Source organism: Dasypus novemcinctus, assembly GCF_030445035.2.
Source record: "Dasypus novemcinctus isolate mDasNov1 chromosome 12 unlocalized genomic scaffold, mDasNov1.1.hap2 SUPER_12_unloc_5, whole genome shotgun sequence".
NCBI classification, from domain to species: Eukaryota; Metazoa; Chordata; class Mammalia; order Cingulata; family Dasypodidae; genus Dasypus; species Dasypus novemcinctus.
Window position 1 is genome coordinate 98,219 of NW_026688133.1, and position 24,026 is coordinate 122,244.

A 24,026-nucleotide genomic window follows, 5' to 3' on the forward strand; every position below is an offset into this window, starting at 1 on the left:
TGAATATTTTCATAGATTACAATTAAAAGCAACAACTAAAATAAATAAATAAAAGCAAGCAACAACTGAGGGAGTGCTGACTTCCTAGTCAGGGGAGCTCTATCACGGTCCCTAAAGGAACAGCAACAATCCCCCAAGTGCAAGTCCAAAGACCAAAAAGGAAGGAAGGTCCAACAATGAGCCCTTGATACTAATGACTATGATTATGAGCCTGTGCACCTGAAAAAAGAAAAAGGCCTAGAGCTACAGGGTGTCTAAGAGTTACCTCCTGAGAGGCTCCGTGTTGCTCAAATGTGGCCGGTCTCAAAGCCAAACTCAGTATGTAAATGTGTTGCCTTCCCCCCAGCGTGGGACATGACTCCCAGGAATGAGCCTCACTGGTGCCAAGGGATTACTACCAAATATCAGCTGATGATGTAACTAGAAAATGACCTTGAATAAAAGGGTCAACTCGGACCAGCAGAACATCTCGGTCTACATGTAATACCAGGAGTTAAAAATGCTTCTGACCAGAATAAAAGGGGGAAATGGAAAGGACAAATGAGTTTATATGGCTATGAGTCTCCAAAAAGAGCCGGGAGGTTATCAGAGCGGTTGCCCTTATGCACACCTGAACAGAGTCCCAGAGACATATAAAGTAGATACAACCCTGGGTATTGGTTCTGCTGAAGGCTACACAGACCCACAGATTCTATGGTCATGGCAGATGGAGTTCAGTGCCATGTCAGTTGGCCCTACTTTGCAGTTTCTGTTTCTGATAGATGGAGCTGGATGCAGCTGTGATCTTTGTCCACAAGGCTCTCTTGTTACTTTTACATGAACTGTAGTTGGTGCTGGCGTTTAATGTATACCCAGGGGACCTGAATCTCTGGACTGACCATGTGATTGTTAGGCCCTGAGTCTCAAAAGACTTGCAACTCCTACACTCTGGTTTATTGGATATACCCCACTCAGCTAATATGGAGTTGAAGAAGGTAAACCACCACACCAGGTTGCCAAGAGGGCCTACAACCGAAAGCAGAATTGCATCCAGCATCATGTGGAATCTAAGCCCCCTCTTAATATAGCTGTGAAGTGGACACAACCATTGTAAGGTCCACAGGATGGAGGAATAGAGTATGGATTAGAGTGGAATTACAGATACTCTATTCATGAACTATTGTGATTAGTAATCGAAGAAAATGTGGCATTGGTCTGGAGAAAGTGGTCATGGTGGCTGCTGGGTTAGGGAGTGGGAGGAAGAGATGTGATGTGGGGGTGTTTCCAGGACTTGGAGTTGTACTGGGTGGTGCTGCAGGAACACTGACCGGACATTGTATGTCCTCCCATGGCACACTGGGTGGACTGTGGGAGAGTGTGGGCTATGATGTGGACCATTCACCATGAGGTGCATGGGTGCTCAGAGATGTATTCACCAAATGTAATGAATGTTTCATGATGATTGAAGAGGTTGTTGTTATGGGGGGAGAAGGGTGGATGGTATATAGGTACCTCATATTTTTTTAATGTAACATTAAAAAAATAAAGACAAAAAGAAAAAAAAAGAACTTCTAAGAAACTTCTTTATTATACTTACTGGACTTTTGCTCTACAGAATTTCCATTTGTTCTTTTATACTTTGTTTCTTTATTGATATTCTTCTTTGTTATATGAGACATCAATACCATAAGTTCATTTAATTCTTTAAGCATGGCTTCTTTTACCTCTAGGAACACATTTACAATAGCTTCTTCTAACTTTTTCTCTGCTGAATACAAAATCTGGGCCTTCTCAATAGCAGTTTCTGTTGCCTGTTCTTTTTTTCTCCCTCTGTATGAGCTATACCTTCTTGTTTATTTGCTTGCCCATATATTTTGTTGAAATATAGACATTTTATTTAATTTATTGTGGAAACTCTTATATTGTTCCTGCCTTTCGCCCCAAGGCTGTCACTATTCTTTACTAGTTTGCTTGTTTATTTCTTAAGTGGCCTTGATGGCCTAGGTCACTGAAGACAAACATTTGATCCTTTGCATGTTTATTTTCTAAGTGACCTTGCTGGTGAGTTTCCCTCAAGCATGTAGCCTCTTATATTTCTTCTAAGGGGCCTTCTACATGTACTCAGTCACCCCGAGTCTCCTTACTCCACCACTGACAGTGGTTTGAGCCCCTATCTTCTTTGACGGTGTCTGTCCCTGATTTCTCTGTTAAGCTGCTAGCTTGTCTTCTATCAGTATCAGATAGCTCATATTCCTGCACTACAGTTAGACTCCACTAATTTCTAGCTTATTGCTGTTTTTTGAAGGAGGTACTAGGGAAAAGACCCAGGAACCAAGACCTCGTACATGGGAAGCAGGTGCTCAAACCTCTGAGCTATATCTGCTCCCCTATCATCTTTAACAATACTCTGGGTCACAGAATGCTCCACAATATTATCCAATTGATGTCAGGCCCCATTGCAGTGGTAATTTTTGAGGACAGAATCTGAGGATTGCATGGAGTGCTCTTCATGTATGTTTCCTTCTTTGTTTGTGACTGTTAATCTTCTAGTGAGTCTGCCTTTTCCCTTATTACTGTAATCCAACGAAAGGTTTTGATTGCTCCCAACCAAAATCTCCATGATTTTAGACAGTGCCCTTAGCTTGGACATCGAAGAACACACAGTGAATGGACACAGAGAGCAGACAATTGGGGGATGGGGGGAAAGGGAGAGAAATAAATAAAAATTGTTAAAATAAAAATAAAACACCTTAGATAACTTCCCCCAGTATGGGACATGACTCCAGGGATGAGTATCCCTGGCACTGTACTACCAAGCACCAACTGGCAATGCAACTGGAGAAAGATCGTGATCAAAAGGGGGAAAAGTTAAAGAAAAATGAGTTTATGTGGCTACAGACTTCAAAGTGAGTCAAAGGTCATTCTAGAGATTATGCTAATGCAAATTTCAGCAGGATCTCATTGACTGCCAAAGTAAATACTACCAGACACTATAGTCGGGGCAGATACCTGAGGAATTTGTTGCCTTGACAGTGGGCCGTACTTTAGAGCTTATGCTCCCCAGTGTGAAAGAGTTGGACTAGAATGTGGTTTCGCTACACATGGCTTTTCTGACCCTTCTATTTGAACCTATGATTAGTATAGCATATGTCCAAGAGACTTCAATCTTTCCGTGCCTCTGTATCAGCTGGGTCCTGAATCTCATCGGAGTTGCAACACCTACTCTCTAGTTGATTGGACTCACCTAGGACAACAAAGAAGGAGATGATGATGGACAACAAACATTCCAAGGAACTGAGAGTCTACAACTAACTGCAAGCAAGGAAGTCCCATACATCTGCCCTATGGAATCAAAGCTCCCTCTCAATTAGACATGGATTGGGCATCACCATCCCAGAATACTCAGGATTGGGGAGTGAACTATGGACTAAAATAGAATTACTGGGAATCTACTATAGACTTATTGTGATTCTAGCAGTGTAAGAATTTATATGACTGATGTGGAGGCAGGGGTCACAGGAGGTTCTGAGGGCAGGGAGAGGGAAAATCAGGAGTAATACTGGCGTAATTTTGGGACTTGAGAATTGTCCTGAATGACATTGCAATGATAGATATAGACCACATAAATGACGGATATTGTTAATATGGCAAAATGTGGGAGGTGTAGGGATTGGGGTATGTGAGAAACCCCTATAATTTTATGTAACATTCATGTAATCAAAGTATCTTTTTAAAAAGTAAAAATGAATGAATAAATAAATAAAAAACAAAAAAATCTGCTCAGTCTGATGAATAGGATGCACCTAATACCCGGGTAGGTGCTCTAGTATTTCGAGCCTTGACAACCTCCTAAAACTTAGCTGAATACTTGAATCAATGCTGGGTCCAAATTAGTACTAAACTTAGATGAGGCTAAAACAACAATCTCCTCATGATGAAGTTTCACCTCCCATTTCGGACTGCTCTCAGTGAGCTTCATCCCCAATTTTTGATAAGCTACTGGGCAGAAGTGAACTCCTTTGACCCCTCCATCCTCGGGTAGAGGAAAATATTGTGGACAAAAGAGCAACTGTGATGGTTTCCAAAGCTCCACCAGACTATTAATAGTTATGTCCACTCATGGAATCACTGAATCAGTGGTTGCATGAAATGTACTAATTAGTTTCCTTAATAGGGAACCTGGAGAATACGGGTACTGTAGGAAGGGTAACATGTTGGCAGAGTAGGGAGTTCCCTTCAGGGCAGTTAAGAATCATCCAGAGCTACCTGGTGATTTAACCTAATATGGGACCCAGGAGACCTGAAGGGCATTCTACAAGATCCTTGGAAGAAAAGGAGGAGACTGCATATCTGCACTGAAGATTCATGAGGAAAGCACTACATGCTGCAGAGCCTGGTGCCCAGTCCCCACTGGCAGGGCAAGATGCTTTGGGAATTAGTTCCTGGATGGAGTTGTAAGCTTCATTTCCCATAAACAGGGGAGGAAGAAATGACTGGGTGCCTACTTCAGTCACTGATGAGTAAATTTGGCTGGATGAAGTACAGCTGAAGATTGGATCTGTACAACTCAGAAAGAGACTGGCAGTCTTCATTTAAACAATGCCTCCAGCGTAAGAGGAAGCAGGGCTACTTTAAATTCACAGTGAAGGTAGGGACAGGCTTCTTTCCACGCAGGTGCGACTGCTGACCTAGACTGGGCTCAAGCCACGACTCCAACATGGAGGAAGCTGGGGACTTGTACCAGACTCTCCAGGCCACTAGAGTCACTTTCAGCCAACAGAGACGAGGAGAGGGCTCTACTGTAAGGCCACATGTCCATTCCCAATGCATTCTGGTGAAGTGTGTGCTTGGAACTGTTCAACATCAGTCCTGCAGGACTGATCCCTGCCCTCCCAATCACCTTAAGGTCAACAAGGAGTTTCACCAGTTAAGTACTGAGAGGGGTGGAGAGTTTGGGGTGGCCTTGACTGCCTCAGGTTAAGCTTTCCAGGGGAAAGGTTACATTAACACTCTTCACTTGCTGGGCTGCTCTAACAAATACCACTGACTCTTGCCTTAAACAACAGGAATTTATGGTCTTGCAGGGTGAGAGGCTAGATGTCCAAAATCGGCATGTCAGCAGGATCACTTTTACGGTCAGCAGCATTCTGGTGGCAGGTTGCCAGCAACGCACAACTGCATCCCTGCCTCCACCACCTGGCCATCTCTTCTCTGTCTCCCACTCCTGAGTGGGTCCCAGTTTCCTCTACTTATAAGCACTCCAGTCGTATTGGGTTAAGGTCCACCCTTATGCAGACTGGCTTCACTGCCGTGAATGGGATCTTTGAAGGTCATGTTCATAAATGAGTTCACAGCCATAGTGTAGGAGATCAGGACCTGACATGTCATTGTGGAGGCCACGATGCAACCCATAATAAAGACTGAGGCACTCTGGGGTGCCCCCCCATGCAAGCAGGGGAGCTCCTCTGGCCCAGCTTTCTATCTAGTGGGTACTCAGCAGGCACGACTGGGAGCTGCCCAAGTGCTGAGGGCCCTCTGCCCCAGTGGAGGCCTGTTCAGGGCCCAGGTCACTCCATGGCACCTTGTCCCAAACTGAGGTTACATAAAATTCTGTAATAATATGTATGTAAAATAACACTAAAAACAAAGTCTGAAGGAAAATGTACTTGCAGTGATCACTTGGGATGAGTGAATGGATAAGTTCCTTTTTTTATTTTATAATATTAAAATTAAAATAAATATAACTGGTTTTATTATATTTTTAGAAGGAGTATTTTTTATAACTGTTTCATGTCAAAATATACTCAAAAAAATGTATGTTTTTTAAATCAAACTTAAATTTTTTTAATTTAAAGTCAAAGGTAAAGGTTGCTGGTGGCTTTAAGAAAAAAAAATGGCAAGAAGCAGACGTGTCTCAACTGACAGAGCATCCGTCTACCATATGGAGAGTCCAGGGTTCAATCACCAGGGTATCCTGAGCAGTGTGGTAAGCTGGCCCACACACAGTGCCGCCGCGTGCAAGGAGTGCTGTGGCATGCAGGGGGGCCACATGTAGGGGTGCCCCACACACAAGGAGTTCGCCCCGCAAGGAGAGCCACCCCGCATGAATAAAGTGCATCCCACCAAGAAGTGGCACCACACACACAAAGAGCTGATGCAGCAAGATGACGCAACAAAAAGAGACGCAGTTTGCCAGTTCCGCTGGATAAGAACAAACAGCGAATGGACACAGACAGGAGACAATGGGGGAGGGGGGGAGGGAAGGGGAGAGAAAGAAATAAAATAAATATTTCTTAAAAAAAGGTTATTAGAGAGAAAAAAGGAAGAGCACCAGAAAGCTGTCCATTTCTTCATAAGCAGCTGTCGGTATTGGTTGTGTTGAGGGTAGGGGTCATAATGAATCATTAAATCGTATAATATCATAAAATCATTACGTCAGCCTCTTTCCTTCACAACTCCCACTCATCACATGTCCTAAATGTGGTATTACGTCTGCCACCCCAGAGTCCTAGACCCTCCCCTCAGTGCTCCATCAGTGTCACTCTTCAGGGGAAATTTATACGAAGGCTGCTCAGCCTAGCAATAAGTAAACACACTGTATGCCAAACCAGAGACCCACCTTAGATGCTGGGATACAAACTACCTGAACGTGAAAGGTTGGAAAAAGATACTCCATCCAAATAGTAACCCAGAAAGAGCAGGGGTAGCTATCCTAATATTGGACAAAACAGACTATAAATGCAAAAAAGTTAGAAGAGATACACACGGCCATTAAATACTAACAAAGGGACAATCAACCAGCAAGATGTAACAGGCATAAATATCTACGCACCTAACCAAGATCCCCAAAATACATGAAAGAAACGCTGGGAAAACTGAAGGGAGAAATAGACATCTCTACAATAATCATTGGTGACTTCAAAACACTTCTCACATCATTAGATGGAACTAGACAGAAGACCAATAAGGAAATGGGGAACTGAAACAATACGATCAATGAGTTAGACCTAACACACATAGAAAGAAGGCAGCATTCAAATTCACTGGGATATACATTCTTTACGCGTGCCCAAGGATCCTTCTCCAGGATAGACTACATGGTAGGGCATAATACAGCTCTCAATGAATATAAAAAGATTGAAATTATATAAAGGATCGTCTCAGATCATAGGGGAATGAAACAAAATAAATAACAGACAGGAATAAGGGAACTTGGCAAATGTGTAGAGGATTAACAACACACTCCAAGATAATTAGTGGGTGAAAGAAGAAATTGCAAGTGAAATCAGACAAATGAAAATGAGATCACACTTTATCAAAACTTACGGGATAGAGCAAAGGCAGTCTTGAGAGGGAAATTTATACACCTAAAATCCTGTATTAAAAAAGAAGAAAGAACTAAACTCAAAGAATTAAGTGAACAAAAAGAAAAATTAGAAAAAGAACAGCAAACCAATCCTCAAAGAGAAGAAATAATAACGATTAGAGAAGAAATAAATGAAATTGAGAAGAACAAAAATAGAGAAAATAAAAACCAAAAGCAGATTCTTTGAGAAGATTACTAAAATTCACAAACTCCTAGCAAGACTAAAAAGAAAAAAAAAAAACTAATAAATACAATTTGAAATGAAAAGGGGTAACCCAAGAACTAGAAAGAATCCTAAGAAGATATTCTCAGAAACTGTATGCCAATAAACTAAACAACCTAGATGAAATGGGCAAAGTTCTAGAAATGCACAACCTAACCTACACTGACACTACAAGAAACATAAGAACTTAACAAACCAATTACAATTAAAGGCACTGAATCTGTCTTCAAAAATCTTCCAACAGAGGAAACTCCAGGACCATATGGCTTCACAGGTGAATTCTCCCAAACATTTCAAAAGAATTAACACCAATCCTGTTTAATCCTCCCAAAATTCAAGAGGAGGGAAAACAACCCAACACATTTTAGGAAGCCAACATCACCATAATACCAAAGCAAACAAAGACACTGGAAGGAAAAGAAAATTACAGACCAATCTCTGTAATTAAGATTGATGCAAAAATTATCAACAAAATATTTATAAATCGAATCCAGCAGCACATCAAAAGACTTATCTATGAAAACCAAATGGGATTTATTCCTGGTAGGCAAAGCTAGTTCAACATAGGAAAATCAATCAGTGTAATACACCACATTAACAAAGTGAACGAAATAAAACCAAATGATCGTCTCAATCAAGGCAGAAAAACCATTTGACAAAATCCACATCTGTTTCTTAAAAAAACATTTCAAAACACATGAGTAGAAGGGAAATTCCTGAATATGGTAACAGGCACATAAGAAAAAACCCACAGCTAACATCGTACCCAGGGGGAATGGCTGAAAGCTTTTTCTCTGAGACCGGGAACAAGACAAGGATGTCCACTAGCACCATTGATCTTCCACATTGCAATAGAAGCTCTAGGTAGAGCAGCTAGAGAAAAAATAAAGGCATCCAAATAAGAAAAGAGGAAGGAAAACTCTGTTTTCGGAAGGCATGATCTTATATTTAGGAAATTCTGAAATGTCTACACCAAAGCTACTTGAGCTAATAACTGAGTTCAACACAGTGACAGGCAGCAAGATCGACACGGAGAAATCAGTAATGTTTAGGTACACTAGCGCTGCACAACCTGAGGAGGAAATCAGGGGAAAATTTCATGTACAATAGCAACAAAAAGACTCCAACATCTGACAATCAATTTAACAAAAGCAGCATAGGACCTATAAGGAGAAAATTACAAAACAATGCTAAAAGAAATTTCAAAAGACCGAAACAATTGAAAAGACATTCCGTGTTCATGGACTAGAAGACCAAATGCCATAAAGAGGTGAATCTTTATGATTGATTGATATATTCACTGCCATACCACTGAGAATTTCAACAGTCTACTTTACAGAAATAGGAAAGACAATTGCCAAATCATTTGGAAGGGAAAGTGCACACGAGGAGCCAAAAGTATTCTAAAAAAGAATAGCAACAAAGGAAAAATTTCACTGACCTTGAAACATATTACAAAGCTACAGTGGACAAATCAGCATGATACTCCCATGAAGAGAGACACATCAATCAGTGGAAAAGGACTGAGAGTACAGAAATAAACCCTCACCTCTTTGGTCAACTAGTTTTTGACAAGCCTACCAAGTCTGTGTTAATGGGAAAAAAACATACTCTTCAACGAATTCCTACAGAACAGGTTATAAATAACCAAAAGAATTAAAGAAGACCCCTATCTCACTCTCTATACAAGAATCAACTCTAAATGGATCAAACACCCAAATATCAAATAAGTACCAGAGAACCAGGAAGATGGCAGAGGAGTAAGGAGCTCCTACAGTCCGCTCCTGCTGCAGGGCAGGTAGCAAACACCCAGAGCTCTCTGAGCCAGCTGAAGCATCGTTTGGGGGCTCCAGGAAGCTGGAAAAGCTTCCTGCAACATCCTTGGGGGAGTGGAACAAGATGACAATCTGCAGAGAAGACTCGTAAGTAGAGGCTCCACGCCCTGGAGGCCGGTGCCCATCCTCCACTGGAGGCACAAGCCGCCTCGGGAGCTCCTCCGAGGCTGGAATCAAAGCTCCACTTCCCAAAACGGGTGAGGAAGAGATGGATGGGCACGAACTTCAGCTACTGATGAGGAGATTCAGCGGGCTACAGTATAATCCTGAGAAGTCTGAGCCTGTCCAAGTCAGAAAGAGCCCGGGAGCTGCCATCTTAACTCCACGCCTGTCACGAGGGGAAGCGGGGTGGACTGAGGATCCCAGTGCTGGCGGGGACCGGCTTCTTCCCACCAAGATCACATTGCAGCTCCAGCCTAGGCCCCAGTGCCACCGCCAGCCAGCAGGGAGGAAGCTGCGGGGACCTGACCCAGCCTCTCTGGGAAATTACCGGCCAAGCCAGGGAGGCCCGTGATCATCCTACTCTGGCGGCACGAGCCGCCCCAGGAGCTGCTCTGTGACAGGAATTGGAAGATCCACTTCCCAGAAACAGGAGAAGACAGTTGGCTGCCGATTTCAGCTACTGATGGGGGACTTGGCTGGCTAAGAGATAACCCTGGCAACGGGGTTGAGAACCAGCCCAAGTCAGAAACAGGCCAGTAGGCGCCATTCTGACTCCACCCCCAGCCTGAGGGGAAGCCGGGCTGAATGAAACTCTCAGTGTGGGCAGGAACCAGTTTCTTTCCCGCAGATCAGCCTGCAGCCTGCCTAGGCTTCAGCCCTGCCTCTGGCAGGGAGGACACTGAGGAGCCCTGCACCAGCCTGTACAGGTAACTGCAGGGAACTCTGGCTGGCACAGACTGAAAATCAGAAGTCTACCAGGGCCACTGTGGTCATCTTAGGACCCGCACTGCATAGATTGCTGCCCACACCTGCAGCTCCATCCCTGCCCCAGGCAGGGGCGAAAGGGATGTGAGGCTCCATCAGTCTCTCTGGGCAACTACAGTCTAGGCCTGCATGTGGATTATTCCACATACCTGTGGCTCTGTCCCTACCCCTGGCAAAGGAGAAAGTTGGAAGAAGCTTCATTGTTCCCTGGCGCAATGAAGGGGGCTTAAGCCTCTATAGCATACAGCACCAACTACATGCTTGGCTCGTACTGCACAATCAGCAAGGGAGGAAGGATAGGAAGCCCTAAACTAAAGAGAAAGACTGCACCCAGAATAAATACTCTAGGAAGCCAGATGCGAAGACACCAACAAAAAATTACAATCCACACCAACAAACAGGAAGCTGTGGCCCAGTTAAACAAGAAGATAAGCCTCCAAATGACATAAAGGAGTTGAGACAACTAATTATACATGTTCCAACAAATCTCCTTAATAAAGTCAATGAGATAGCTAAAGAGATTAAGGCTATTAAGACGACATTGGAGGAGCACAAAGAAGACTTTGAATGCATACACAGAAAAATACCAGATCTGCTGGGAATGAAAGGTGCAATCAATGACATTAAAAAAACATTGGCATAAAGGTGCAATGGACACAACCAATCCAGTGTCCACATGGAAGAGGTGGCATTGGATTGGGAAAAGTGGACATAATGGACAAAGGGTATGGGGAAAGGCAGGAAGAGATGAGAGGTGGAGGCGTCTTCGGGACATGGAGCTGCCCTGGATGGTGCTTCAGAGGTAATCACCGGACATTGTAAATCCTCACAGGGCCTACATGATGGAATAGAGGAGAGTATGGGCCATGATGTGAACCAATGTATATGAGGTGCAGAGGTGCCCAAAGATGTACTTACCAAATCCAATGGATGTGTCATGATGATGGGAACGAGTGTTGTTGGGGGGGGGGGAGAGGGGGGGGTGGGGGGGTGGGGTTGAATGGGACCTCACATATATATTTTTAATGTAATATTATTACAAAGTCAATAAAAAAAAAAATTAAAAAAAAAAAACAAAAAAAAAAACATTGGAATCATATAATAGCAGGTTTGAGGAGGCAGAAGAAAGGATTGGTGAGCTTGAAGAAATGGCCTCTGAAAGTGAACTTACGAAAGAAGAGTTGAAGAAAAGAATGGAAAAAAATTGTAAAAGGTCTCAGGGAACTAAATTACAGCAAAAGGCATGCAAATATATGTGTCATGGGCATCCAAGAAGGAGAAGGGAAGGGAAAAGGGGCAGAAGGACTATTTAAACAAATTATAGTAGAAAATTCTCCAACCCTATTGAAGAACATCGGTAACCCTGTCCAAGAAGTACAACATACTCCCATCCCAAAAAATCCAAATAGACCAACTCCGACACATACTCATCAGAATGTCAAAGGCCAAAGACAAGGAGAGAATTCTGAGAGCAGCAAAAGAAAAGCAATGCATAACATATAAGGGATATTCAATAAGATTAAGTACGAATTTCTCACCAGAAACCACGGAGGCAAGAAGACAGTGGTCCGATATATTTAAGATATTACAAGAGAAAAACTTCCAGCCAAGAATCTTATATCCAGCAAGACTGTCTTTCAAAATGGAAGGTGAAATTAGAATATTCACAGATAAACAGAAACTGAGTGAATGTCTAAGCAAGAGACTAGAATTTCAGGAAATACTAAAGGGTGTGCAAAAGGAAAGACAGGAGACAGAGGCCTGGAAGAGAGACTAGAAATGAAGATTATATCAAAAAAAGTAACCAAGAGTGTCAAAAAAATAGGGAAAATAATCTACAACAGATAAAACTCAAAAAGGAATAAACTTAGCCAATGATGGAAAGCACTTGTATTCAGAAAACTGCAACTCAAAGTTACAACAAAGCAAAAAAGTCCTAAATAACTGGAAGCATACTCCATGCTCATGGATTAGAAGGCTAAATATCATTAAGATATCAGTTCTAATCAAATTGATACACAGAGTTAATGCAATCCCAATAATGATTCCACCAGCATTAAAGGAAAAAATGAAAACACAATCATTCAATTTATATGGAAGGGAAAGGAGTCTTGAATACCCAGAAACATCATAAAAAGGAAAAGTGAACCCTCATCTACAGACTTTAAATCATAATACCTACCTATCGTAGTAAAAACAGCATGGTACTGCCCTAAAGACAGACACAATAGACCAATGGAACCAAATTTCTGGTTCAGAAACAGACCCTCACAGGTATGGTCAAGTGATTGTTGACTAGCCTGTCAAATCACACACCTCGGGCTGAACAATCCATTCAACAAATGGTGTTGAAAGAACTGGACATCTATAGCTTAAAGAAGGAAAGAGGACACCTATCTCATACCTTATCCAAAAATTTACTCAAAATGGATCAAAAAACTAAAAATAAAAACAAGAACCATAAAACTTCTAGAAGAAATTATTGGAAAATATCTTCAAGACCTGGTGGTAGCTGGAGGATTCTTGAAGGAGAAAAGAGGGGAACTGAGCGGACTATTGATGTTTAATGTATGTAGAAGTTTTAGTTAGCTTTGCTGTAAAAGTGTGGAAATGTATAGAGTGGATGGTAACACACAGTGAGTAACAGCTACTTTATAAATGGGGATGTGACCGAAAATGATAGTCTAGTTATGTAAATGCCACCTGACAGAATGCTTGAGAATAATCTAGGAACTGGATAGCACAGTAAACCAAGAGGTGGGTGAGAATTGTGGTTGATGGTACAGATGCAAGAGTGTCCTTGTGAGCTGCAACAAATGTATATTACCACTGCAGGGTGTTGGGAATGTGGAGAAGCATGGGGAAAATACACCTGGAGGGACCTATGGACTGTGATTAGTAGTAATAATATAATATTCTTACATCTATGCAAAAGATGTACTATGCTGATACTGCGGCAGTATGGAAAAAGTGAGCCAAATGTACGCTATGGACATGGCAATAATCAGATTTCTGCACATGTGCATGATTGTTTTATAAGTTTACAACTTTTGTCATAAAAATATACATATTTAAAAAATAATAGGGTGGTCTGGGCAAAAAACACACCAAATTTAAGATAAGAACTATGATTAGTGGTAAGATTTTGACAGTGTTCTTTCACAGTTTGCAACAAACGTGTTATGACAATACAAGGTGTTGGTGGAGGGTTGATGTTTGGGACCCCTGTATGACGTTATGCATCGTTCGTTTGTAAGTTCACAACTTTTACTATACACTTGTTTATGTATGTTCATATATAAATGATATAAAGATAATAATTGGATTGGTTAGAGGAAAAATACTTTGTATAGTAGTAATATTTTGACAATTTTGTTTAATAATTAGTTTAAAAGGTTTAAAAACAGTGCAAGTTATTGGTGGTAGAGTGAGATGGTATATGTTTGTTTTTTAAGTTCACACCTATTATACATTTATTGTCTATGTAAAAAAAAAACAAACCAAGTACCATAAAACTACTACAAGAAAATGTAGAGAAATGCCTTAAAGACCTTGTAGTATGTGGTGGTTTCTTGGACCTTACACCCAAAGCACAAACAACAAAAGAAAAATTAGATAAATGGGACCTCCTGAAAATTAAACACTTTTGCACGTCCCAGGACTCTGTCAAAAGGGGGAAAAGGCAGCCAATTCAATGGGAGAAAACTCTTAGACATCACATGTCGAATTAGGGATTAATATAGAGGATATATAGAGAGATGTAACAACTCAACAATAAAAAGACAAACGACCCAATTATAAAATGGGAAAAGACATGAATAGACATTTGTCCAAAGAAGAAATACAAATGGCAAAAAACACATGAAAAAATATTCAGCATCATTAATGATTAGAGAAATGCAAATCAAAAGAGATATGATTTCACGGCTATCAGAATGGCCACTATGAAAAAGTCAGAGGACTACAAGTGTTTGAGAGGATGTGGAAAGACAAGAACACTTATTCACTGTTGGTGGGAATGCAGAAGGCTACAGCCGCGGTGGGGGACTCTTGGGCAGTTCCTAAAGAAGCTGAATATAGACTTGCCACGGGACCCTGCAACAGCACTACTGGGCATATTCCCAGGAGAACTGAGAGCAGTGACATGTCCCGCACACCTGCACACCTACATTCTTAGTGGCGTTATCCCAACTGCCAGAAGCCGGAAACAGCCCGGGTGTCCATCAGCCGGTGACTGGATAAACACACTGTGCTGTATTCACACGGAGGAACATCGTGCCGGGGTGTGAAGAAGTCAAGTCGTGAACCCGATGACAACATGGATGAACTGGAGGACGGGATGCTGAGTGAAGCAAGCCAGACACAACGGGACAAATACAGGCGGCTTGCACTACTCTCACCTAATTGCATTGTGTAACATAATGTATGTTTCTATTTATACAAAATGTAAATATAAATCAATTTATACAGGAAAAAAAAAGTATTTGTGCAAAAATACGTAAAAATGGGATCTGCGGACAGCAGGGGTAGCATAGAGAGATCAAGAGGTGATGTTTTTTCTTAGTTGTTTTTTCATTTATTATTATTATTGAAATAATGAAAAAGCTCTAATGATGACTGAGGTGATCAACCCATGACTTTGCGATTGTGCCAAATACCACTGACTGCACACTGTGGATGAACTGTATGCTTTTTTTAAAAAAAGGCAAACAGCACTTAAAAATGGGAGAAATATGAGAATACACATTTACCAAAGAAGAAACGTATGATTCTTTTCATCACTAGGGAAATGCATGCTAAAATCTGCTATACATAATAAAATGGTTAAAATCAAGAGACATAATACCAACCATTAAAGAAAAGGTGGAAAAACTGGAGCCCTCACACATTTCTGGTGAGAATGAAAATGGTGCTGCCACTTTGGGAAACATTTTGTCAGTTTCTTAAAAATGTAAACTTACCATAATTCATCCTGACTCCGCTCCAAAAAGTCTTTCGAAAACAAATGAAATTCTTTCCGTTCAATAATTCCTAGAGCAAGTGTACGGCAGCCAAAACTGGAAAAAAAAAATACACGTCTATGAGCTGGAGCATGGATAACAAAAGGCGGTGCATTCATAAATAGATCCGCACCTCTACCTATCTAATCTCAGGCACCTCCCCACCACGCTGCCCATGGAAGCAGCCCACCAGGCCTGTCTACAACCTACCTGGAGGACACGCAGGCCTCTACAGGACTAACTTCAGTGCCAATTACAGATATAAATAGAAGGTCAGAACAGCCATGTGTGGGGAAACAACAACTGAGCCCAATTCAGTCACTCTAGGGGACCATGAATTCCAAAGTAGGGACCACTGGACAGGCACCAAACTCCTAAGCTATCTGCCCTGACTCAAGTGTCTGGATGCTTCTAGAACACTCAGGAGACCAGCTACATGGGGTAGTATCGACTCCGGCAGTGAAAGAGACCCTGCTGGGACACGCAGAAGCATTACCTCTGGGATGACCTCTGGGCTCACCTCCCTTTGAAGTCTCTTAGCCGCATAATTGATTTGTCTTTATTGTTTCCTCATTTTGGTCAAGGTCTTTTTCCAGTTGCATTGCTAGTTGGTGCTTGGCAGTAATCCCTCCATGCCAGTGAGTCTCATACCCTGGAGTCATGTCCCACCCTGGGGGAGAGATAATGTATTTATAGGCTAAGTTTGGCTTAGAGAGAGGCCACATTTGAGGAACAAGGAGGCTCCACGAGGCAAATCTTAGGCACCCTATAATAGAAGGCCAAGTTTCAATTTCGAGTGTGAAGGTTCATAAGCACACACAGTCATCGAAATCAAGTGTCCATCAGAAGACCACCCTCCTCCACTAGTCATTGGCCCTGTACTAGGGGGATTCTTGCTGACGTCTTAGAGAATGTGGCAGAGATCCCCAGGATGGGAATTTGACATTCCTTCGGTTACCGTCTGAACCTCCATCCACCGAGGCGATGCCCCACGAACGTACATTTATGTGCCTTATATGTACGTGAGGTAGGCTTCCTCCCATGTTATCCCGTCCCTGACATCCCACTCCAGTGATCCTGCCACAGACAGAGAACCACAGTGCTGGAGAGGACGTGGAGACACAGAAACACTAACTCACTGTGGGTGGGAAAGCAGAGTGGTACAGCCCCTGTGGAGGACTGTTTGGCAGTTACTAAAGGAGTTAAAGATAAACTTGCCACATGACACTGCAACATCACTACTGGGTATACAGCCCTGATAGCAGGGACACAAACGGACATCAGCACACCCATGTTCAAAGCAGTATCATTCGCTATTGCCGAAAGTTGGGAGCACCCCAGGTGTCCATCCGTTGATGAATGGATAAACGTACTGCGGTGTATTCACATGAAGGAACATTATGCAGCAGTAAAAAGAAATGAAGTCATAAAGCATATGACACCAGGGATGAATCTATGAGACATTATGTTGAGGGAAGCAAGCCAGACACAAAAGATCAAATACTATATGATTGTGTTACTATGAACCAAATATATCGTGTAATAGAATGTATGATTGGAAAAAATTTATCAGATACACAATATATTCAATTTATAATTGTATTGTTTTTACTCAAGTGTTTTCTTTCTTTATATATTCAATTATTAAATGCATAAAAGAAAAAGAAAATAGATGAGGTTACACTGAAGAGTTGAGTTTGGAGACTTTAAACTGTGATCTGTTGCTCAAGAAAAAGAGGTAACAAAATAGAGATAGAGTAACCAAAAGGTTATTTTTTAGCATAGTAAAAATCACGTGTGAAATATGAACGTGGATAAAACTGCATATATAACTGTAATCTTTGAAAATGAACAAATGTATGTTAACACTACAAAATATTAATATATCACGGGCTTGAGGTTTTTCTTTTTAAAGTACTGAAAAAGATTCTAAAAAAATTTATAATGATGAATGCACAACACTGTGATTATACTAAAAGCCACTGATTACACACTTTGGATGGTTTATATTTGTATGTGAATATATCTCAATAAAACTGCTTAATACATAAATAATTGTGCTAGAGCAGCCAAAAATGGAAGCTATATCCAGCAGGGAAACAGATAGAGAGGTGTCAAGAATTTTCTCATTAGTTTATATTTCTTACTGTGGAAATAACGAAAATATTCTAATGATGACAGAGGCAATGAATGCACATCCATGTGATTATACTAAATACCATGCATTGTACACTCTGAATGAATTCTATGCTTTATTAATATCAATAAAACTGAATTGTTAAAAACATACATGTATTAATAAAATTAATTTGTTAAAAAAAAAAAAAGGACTGCTAATCTTCATCTAAAGATTTCATTGCTATGGTTTTCTTATAAAACCACTGAGAGTAGCACTGTATTCTTCCTCGTCACACTTAGGATCTGCTGAGTGACAGGGCACTAGGAGAACAGCCTGGTCATCTGCATGGAAGTGACAGGGCCCCAGCAGCCCTGCCTGGCTCCCCTTCCAGGAGGCAACCCTGTGAAAACCACCTTCAGAAGTGCAGGGGGAAGTGCAGGGGACAAGAGAAGGGGGTGGGCTGAGAAGGTCCAGCCATCTGTCCTGAGTGAGAGCAGCGGCTCCACAGCCCTGAGCTGCTTCCCTAGAACGGGACCAACTCTTCTAAGAGGCTGACAACAGTAAGCACAGAGGCGTCCTCTGCAGTCAGGCTCCTTCAAGGCCAGCTGGGTGACTGCTCCTGGTAGACAAAGCAGGCGACAGTGGTGTCCCCAAGACACCCAGGTCACCCCCCTGCCAAGGAGAGGCTCCTGGAGCTCCTGGAAATGCTCAGCACACCCCTGGGCTCCCACAGCAGCCTCCGGCAGGTGACCTGACCAGCAGGCACCCTTTCCCAGGCTGTGCAGAGGGTCCTAGCAGGCACCCAAACTCAGTGGCCCCCACTGGCCAGCTGCCCTCCTCCGGCCGTAGCAAGCTATTACCTTAGAAAGAGCTCACGAACTCAGCGTTACTCCAGGAAACCACACTTCTAAGAAAACTTGTCACCACTACCAAAAGGAAAGAGTGTCCTGGGACCAAGGGGAGCCCTGAGGAAAGCCAAGCCTGAGGCTGTCCAGGGGCTCCAGTGCAGCCACAGCCAGAAGGGGACACAGCGGTGTGGGCCCTAGAACCCAGCCCTCACCTGCCCTGTGGAATCCAGAAAGCAGAAAGCAGTTAAACAGGACACACAGACAAGGAAAGGCTCAAGAAACTCACCAGGGTTGTGACCCAAAGAACACAAATGCCTGAGAGCAGGAGGAACCACACCTGCAGACCTCTGGGGCCAGATACACACTTTTAGACGCAAACTGTGGTGGTCCCTGCAAAGCTCCCAGGCCGGGCACAAACCTGCACCCAGAGGCCCCTCCCGCGAGGGCCCCACTCACTGTGCTCCCTGCAGGCACCGGGGGTCACTCACGCTCCCCCTGGGCCTCCCAGGAGCCCTTCCCCAGGAGCCCCCAATTCCCCCTCAGCAGTGACCCCTGGAAGAGCCACTGCTGCAGGCCAGTCCCTGAGCCTGGCCTTTCCAGGTGAGAGGAGAAGAGGGAGAAGCAGCCTCCACCTGGCTCCAGGGGCCATCTAAAGTGTAGGGCCTTGGCAAGGGGGCGCTGAAAGGGGAAGCACCCAGGGACCTGGGAGGGCCAGGAGGGTGCAGGGCAGGGCCAAGGGGTGGACCATGGGGGACCCTGGGCAGTGCAGGGAGGGAGGGGGAACTGTGGAGAGGGAGAAGGGACCATGGAGGGGAGGGGGGACCACAGGGGTGGAGGAGGGATCATGGGGGGCAGGAAGGGCTGTGGGGGGCAGGAGAGACCGAGGGGAGGCAGGAGGGACTGAGGGGGAAGGAGGGAATGTGGGGGTGGGCAGCTGGGACAGTGGGGGGAGAAAGGACCTTGGAGGGGACCATGGGCAGGGAAGACCATAGGCGGGAGGGATCAATGAGGAGGACAAACTTTGAGGGGACACTGAGGGCGGGGAATCATGGGGGGAGAGAGAAAGAGGGACTTTGGGGGGATAGGAGGAACTGTGGGGTGACAGGAGGACCGTGGGAGTGCTGGAAGGAAAGTTGGAGGAAGGGAAGATGGTGGGGGGACAGGAGGGACCATGTGGGGGGACCAGGGTTGGGGAGGATCATGGGAAGGAGGGAACATGGAGGAGGATGGACTTTGGGGGGGACACAGTGGGTGGGGGGACAATCACGGGGAGGAGGGACCGTAGGAGAGGAGGAGGAACTGTGGAAGGGCAGGAGGGACCGTGGGGGGGAGGAACTGTGGGGAAGCAGAGGCAGGGACCGCGAGGGGAGGTGATACGGTGGGGGGCACGAGGGAGTGTGGAGGTGGTAGGAGGGATCGCGGGGGCGGGCAAGGAGGACCATGGGGGTGGGGAAGAACCCTGGGGAGGAGGGAGGAGCCGTGGGAGTGGAGGGAGAATGGCACACCAGGAGGTGCGTGGAGGGAGCAGGAGGGACCATGGAGGAATAAGAGGGACCATGGGGGGATAGAAGGGACCTTGGTGGGGGAGGAGGGACCATGGGGGGATAGGAGGGACCTTGGCGGGGGAGGAGGGATCATGGGGGGGATAGGAGGGACCTTGGCCGGGGAGGAGGGGCCATGGGGGAGGCAGGAAGGGGGGGGCAGGAGGAGCCATGTGGGGGTAGAAAGGATTGTGGGGAGGATGGACTGTGTGTGGGGGTGATTCATGGGAGGGGCAGGATGGCCTGTTTGGGGAGGGACAATGGGGGGACAGTAAGCGGGAAGGAGGGACCATGGGGGGATAGGAGGGACCTGGGGGGTACAGGAGGAACCTTGGCGGGGGAGGAGATACTGTGGGGGGGCAGGAGGGTTCGTGGAGGGAAGTAGAGGCCGTGAGGGGGCTAAAGGGACCTTGGGGGAAGGGACTGTGGGGGAGAAGGGAAGGTAGGGGTGCAGGAGTGACTGTGAAGGGGCAGGAGAGAACTTGAGGGTGAGGGACCTTGGTGAGGTGGGAGTAACCATGAGGATGGAGGGAGCGTGGGGCACCAGGAGGGACCATCAGGAAACAGGAGGTACTGTGCGGGGAAGAAGAGGGACCTGGGAGGGGACAGGAGGGACTGCGGGAGGAGGAGGGAGAGTGGGGGGACAGGAGGAGCCATGGGGGACAGGAGCCTTGGGGGGGGCAGAAAACATTGTGTGGGGGAGGGACCGTGGATGGGGGCTGGTTCATGGGGGGGATAAAGGAGGGGACTTTGGAGGGTCAGGGACCAAGGGGGGGCTGGACGGCCTGTTCGGGGAGGGACAACGGGGGGGTGGTCCTGGGGGAAAGGGACAGTAGACGGGGAAGAGGGACTTTGGGGTGAGGGCAGGAAGGACCATGGGAGCCAAGGAGGGACCTGGTGTGGAGAGGGACAGCGGGGGTTAGGAGGGAGAGTGAGGGGGAGGGAGTGGGGGGGGACAGGCGGGAGTGGGGAGGACAGGGAGCATTGGGGAGGTAGGACCTTGCAGGAAGGGGGACTGTGAGGAAAAGGGGGGACTAAGTGGGAGGAGGAGGCGCTGTGGGACTGGAGGAACCCTGGGGGCAACATTCAGGGGCCAGAGGGGCCCTGGGGGGGACACGGGGGACCGTGGGGGTGTTCAGGACCATGGGGGGCGCAGGAGGGGCGGGGATGAGGGCGGGCCACCCTTCCCGTGAACCCCCGGGACCTTACTGTGCCACGGGCCCGGCACCACAGTCCCGCCGGGCCAGGACCCCGACAGCAACCTGCGCCCCCCCCCCTCTGCACCCTGAGCGCCCCCCGCCGACTGCAACCTGCACCACCCCCCGAGTGCACCACGCCCCACCCCGACTGCACCCCGCGCCCCCTCGACTGCACCCCCGCCCCCGGCCCCGCGCCGCCCCGGAAGCAGCGCCCCCGCCAGGCCCCGCCCGGGCCCCACCAGGCCCTGAGGGCGCGCAGGTCCGGGGCCGCACGACTTCCCGGGACCCGCGCCCTCGACGCCGCCAGCGGGGAGCTCCTCGCCCCCTTCTCCGCGCCCCGGGGGGTCCCCGCCCGCCTGTCCCGCCCCGACGCCAACTCCGTCCCAAACTTACCGCTACCCGGGCGGGACACGGGCGGGGTCCCTGGGCAAGGGCCGAGCGCTCCCGCAGCCCCCACGCCCGCCGACCACACGCTCCCCCGCCCTCGGGCTCCCGGGCGGCGCCCCCGGAACACCCAGCAGGGCCTCGTGCGCCCCACACGCCGCCAGCTCTTCTAGGGGCCTCCGGCCCGGGACGGGGCGGGGCTTCAGGGGCGGAGCGTCTGCGTCTGCGCCAGAGCTTGAGCCAATGAGCTATCGCCCCGCTCCGGGACGCCACGCCCCTATGGGGGCCTGTCCTACCCTTGATGGACAGCCAAAGGCACCCAATCACCTACTACCCGGCTTGATCCCCGGACACCTGTGCAAAAACCAAACACCTACACCAATAATGACCAATAGAAGGAGGAAATCAAGAAATAAACCGTCATTTATAATAATAATATAAAAACATCACATACTTAGGAATAAATTTAAATAAAGATGTAAATGACAAACACAGAAATCTACACAACACTTTAATCAAAGAAGACGTAAACAAATGGAAAAATATTCCCTGTCCATCAATAGGAAGAATAAACATCATTAAGGTGTCTAAACTGCCCGAAATAATCTACAGGGTGAATGCAATCCTAATAAAAATAAACACAGCATTTTTTACTGATTTGGAATTACTCCCTGTGAAATGTATTTGGAAGGGCAAGGTACCCTGAACAGTCACAGACATATTGAAAAAGGAAAATGAAATCAAGGAAGGGCACTACCTGACGTTAAATCATACTACAAACCTACAGTGGTCAAAACTGCATTGTACTGTCACAAGGACAGACATACTAACCACTGGAACTGGACTGAGAGTCAGGATATAGATCCTAATGTATAGAGTCACCTGATGTTCGACAGGGCACCAAGCCCAATCAACTGGGAGAGTATGGCCTCGGCAAAAAATGGCCCTTGGAGTACTGCATATCCATATGCAAAGGAATGACAGATGAACACCTGATATAAAAATCAACACAAGGTGCAGCAAAGATCCAAATATAAAAGCCAAGACTTAGGAATATACCCTAAGGAAGAATCTACAAGACCTTGTGACAGGAAATGGCTTCATGAACTTCACACTCAAAGCAGGAGCAGAAAAAGAAAAAATAGATGAAAGGGACCTCCTCAAAATTAAAACCTTTTGTACTTCAAAGAAGTTTCTCAAGAAAGTGACAAGACAGCCTCCCTAATGCAAGGAAATATTTGGTAACCAGATACCTGAGGGAGCCTAATATCGAGCATATGGAAAGGAATCCTTTATCTCAAAATAAAGAGACAAACAACCCATTTTAAAAAATGGGCACGAGATTTGAACAGACATTTTTCCAAAGAAGAAATACAAATGGCTAAGAAGCACATGAAAAGATCCTCAACATCAATAATTAGAAGGGAAATGCAAATCAAATCTATAGTGAGATACCATCTTACACCCATTAGACTGGCTACTATAAAAATGAAAGGACTTCAAGTGTTGGAGAGGATGTGGAGGAAGGGGAACCCTCATTCCCTGCTCGTGGGAATATACAATGGCCAGGCATTGTGGAGGACAGATTGGCAGTTCCTCTGTGCTTACTGTTCTGGGCCTCTTAGAAGAGTTGGTCCCATTCTAGGGAAGCAGCTCAGGGCTGTGGAGCCGCTGCTCTCACTCAGGACAGATGGCTGGACCTTCTCACCCCACCCCCTTCTCTTGTCCCTGCACTTCTGAAGGTGGTTTTCACAGGGTTGCCTCCTGGAAGGGGAGCCAGGCAGGGCTGCTGGGGCCCTGTCACTTCCATGCAGATGACCAGGCTGTTCTCCTAGTGCCCTGTCACTCAGCAGATCCTAAGTGTGACGAGGAAGAATACAGTGTGCTCTCAGTGGGAAAATCCAGGAAGGTTTTATAAGAAAAGCTTAGCAATGAAATCTTTGGATGAGGATTGGAAGTCCCGTTTTTGTTTTTTTTTTTAAATGATTTTCTTGATCCATGTATAGGTTTTTAGGAAATCAGTGTTTTATTGATATTTTAAGGAAAGCATACAGTTGATTCAAAGTGTACAACCCATGGTATTTGGTGTAATTGCATTGATGTGCATTCGTTACCTCAGTCGGCATCAGAATATTTTCATTATTTCAATAAGAAGAAAAATAAAGTAATAAGAAAATTCTTCAAAACTCTAACGGATTTCCATGCTGGAAATAGAAGCACAATTATATTTATGTATTTAGGAATTTTATTGAGATATATTCACATACCACACAATCTATCCAAAGTTTATAATCAGTGACTTTTAGTATAATCACAATGTTGTGCATCCATCACCATAAAAATTTTTAGAACATTTTTAGTATTTTAAGAAAAAACCATGCCCCTTAGCAGTCCTTCCCCATGCCTACATAACCACAAATGTAACTTCATCTTTATAGACTGATTTACATTTTATATAAATAGAAGCATGCAGTAGGTTGTAGTTTGTGTCAGGTTTCTTTCAGATAGCATAAGTGATATTAACATATTAACATTTCGTAGTGTTAACATACATTTGTTCAATTTCAAAGAAAACCGTCATATATGCAGTTTTATCTATATTCAT

The 24,026-nt window shown here is 45.2% G+C and overlaps 2 long non-coding RNA genes across 2 annotated transcripts in view; both read right to left on the bottom strand.

Annotated features, from left to right (window-relative positions):
• LOC131277418 (uncharacterized) overlaps positions 1–24,026 on the bottom strand; it is a 204,952-nt gene that overhangs the window by 21,779 nt on the left and 159,147 nt on the right. The window lies entirely within an intron of this gene.
• Positions 14,500–21,591, bottom strand: LOC131277419 (uncharacterized). The gene is made up of 4 exons (XR_009184588.1): positions 21,431–21,591; positions 15,827–16,000; positions 15,292–15,387; positions 14,500–14,672 (listed from the first exon to the last, which is right to left on the bottom strand). It is a non-coding gene; the product is annotated as an uncharacterized lncRNA (long non-coding RNA).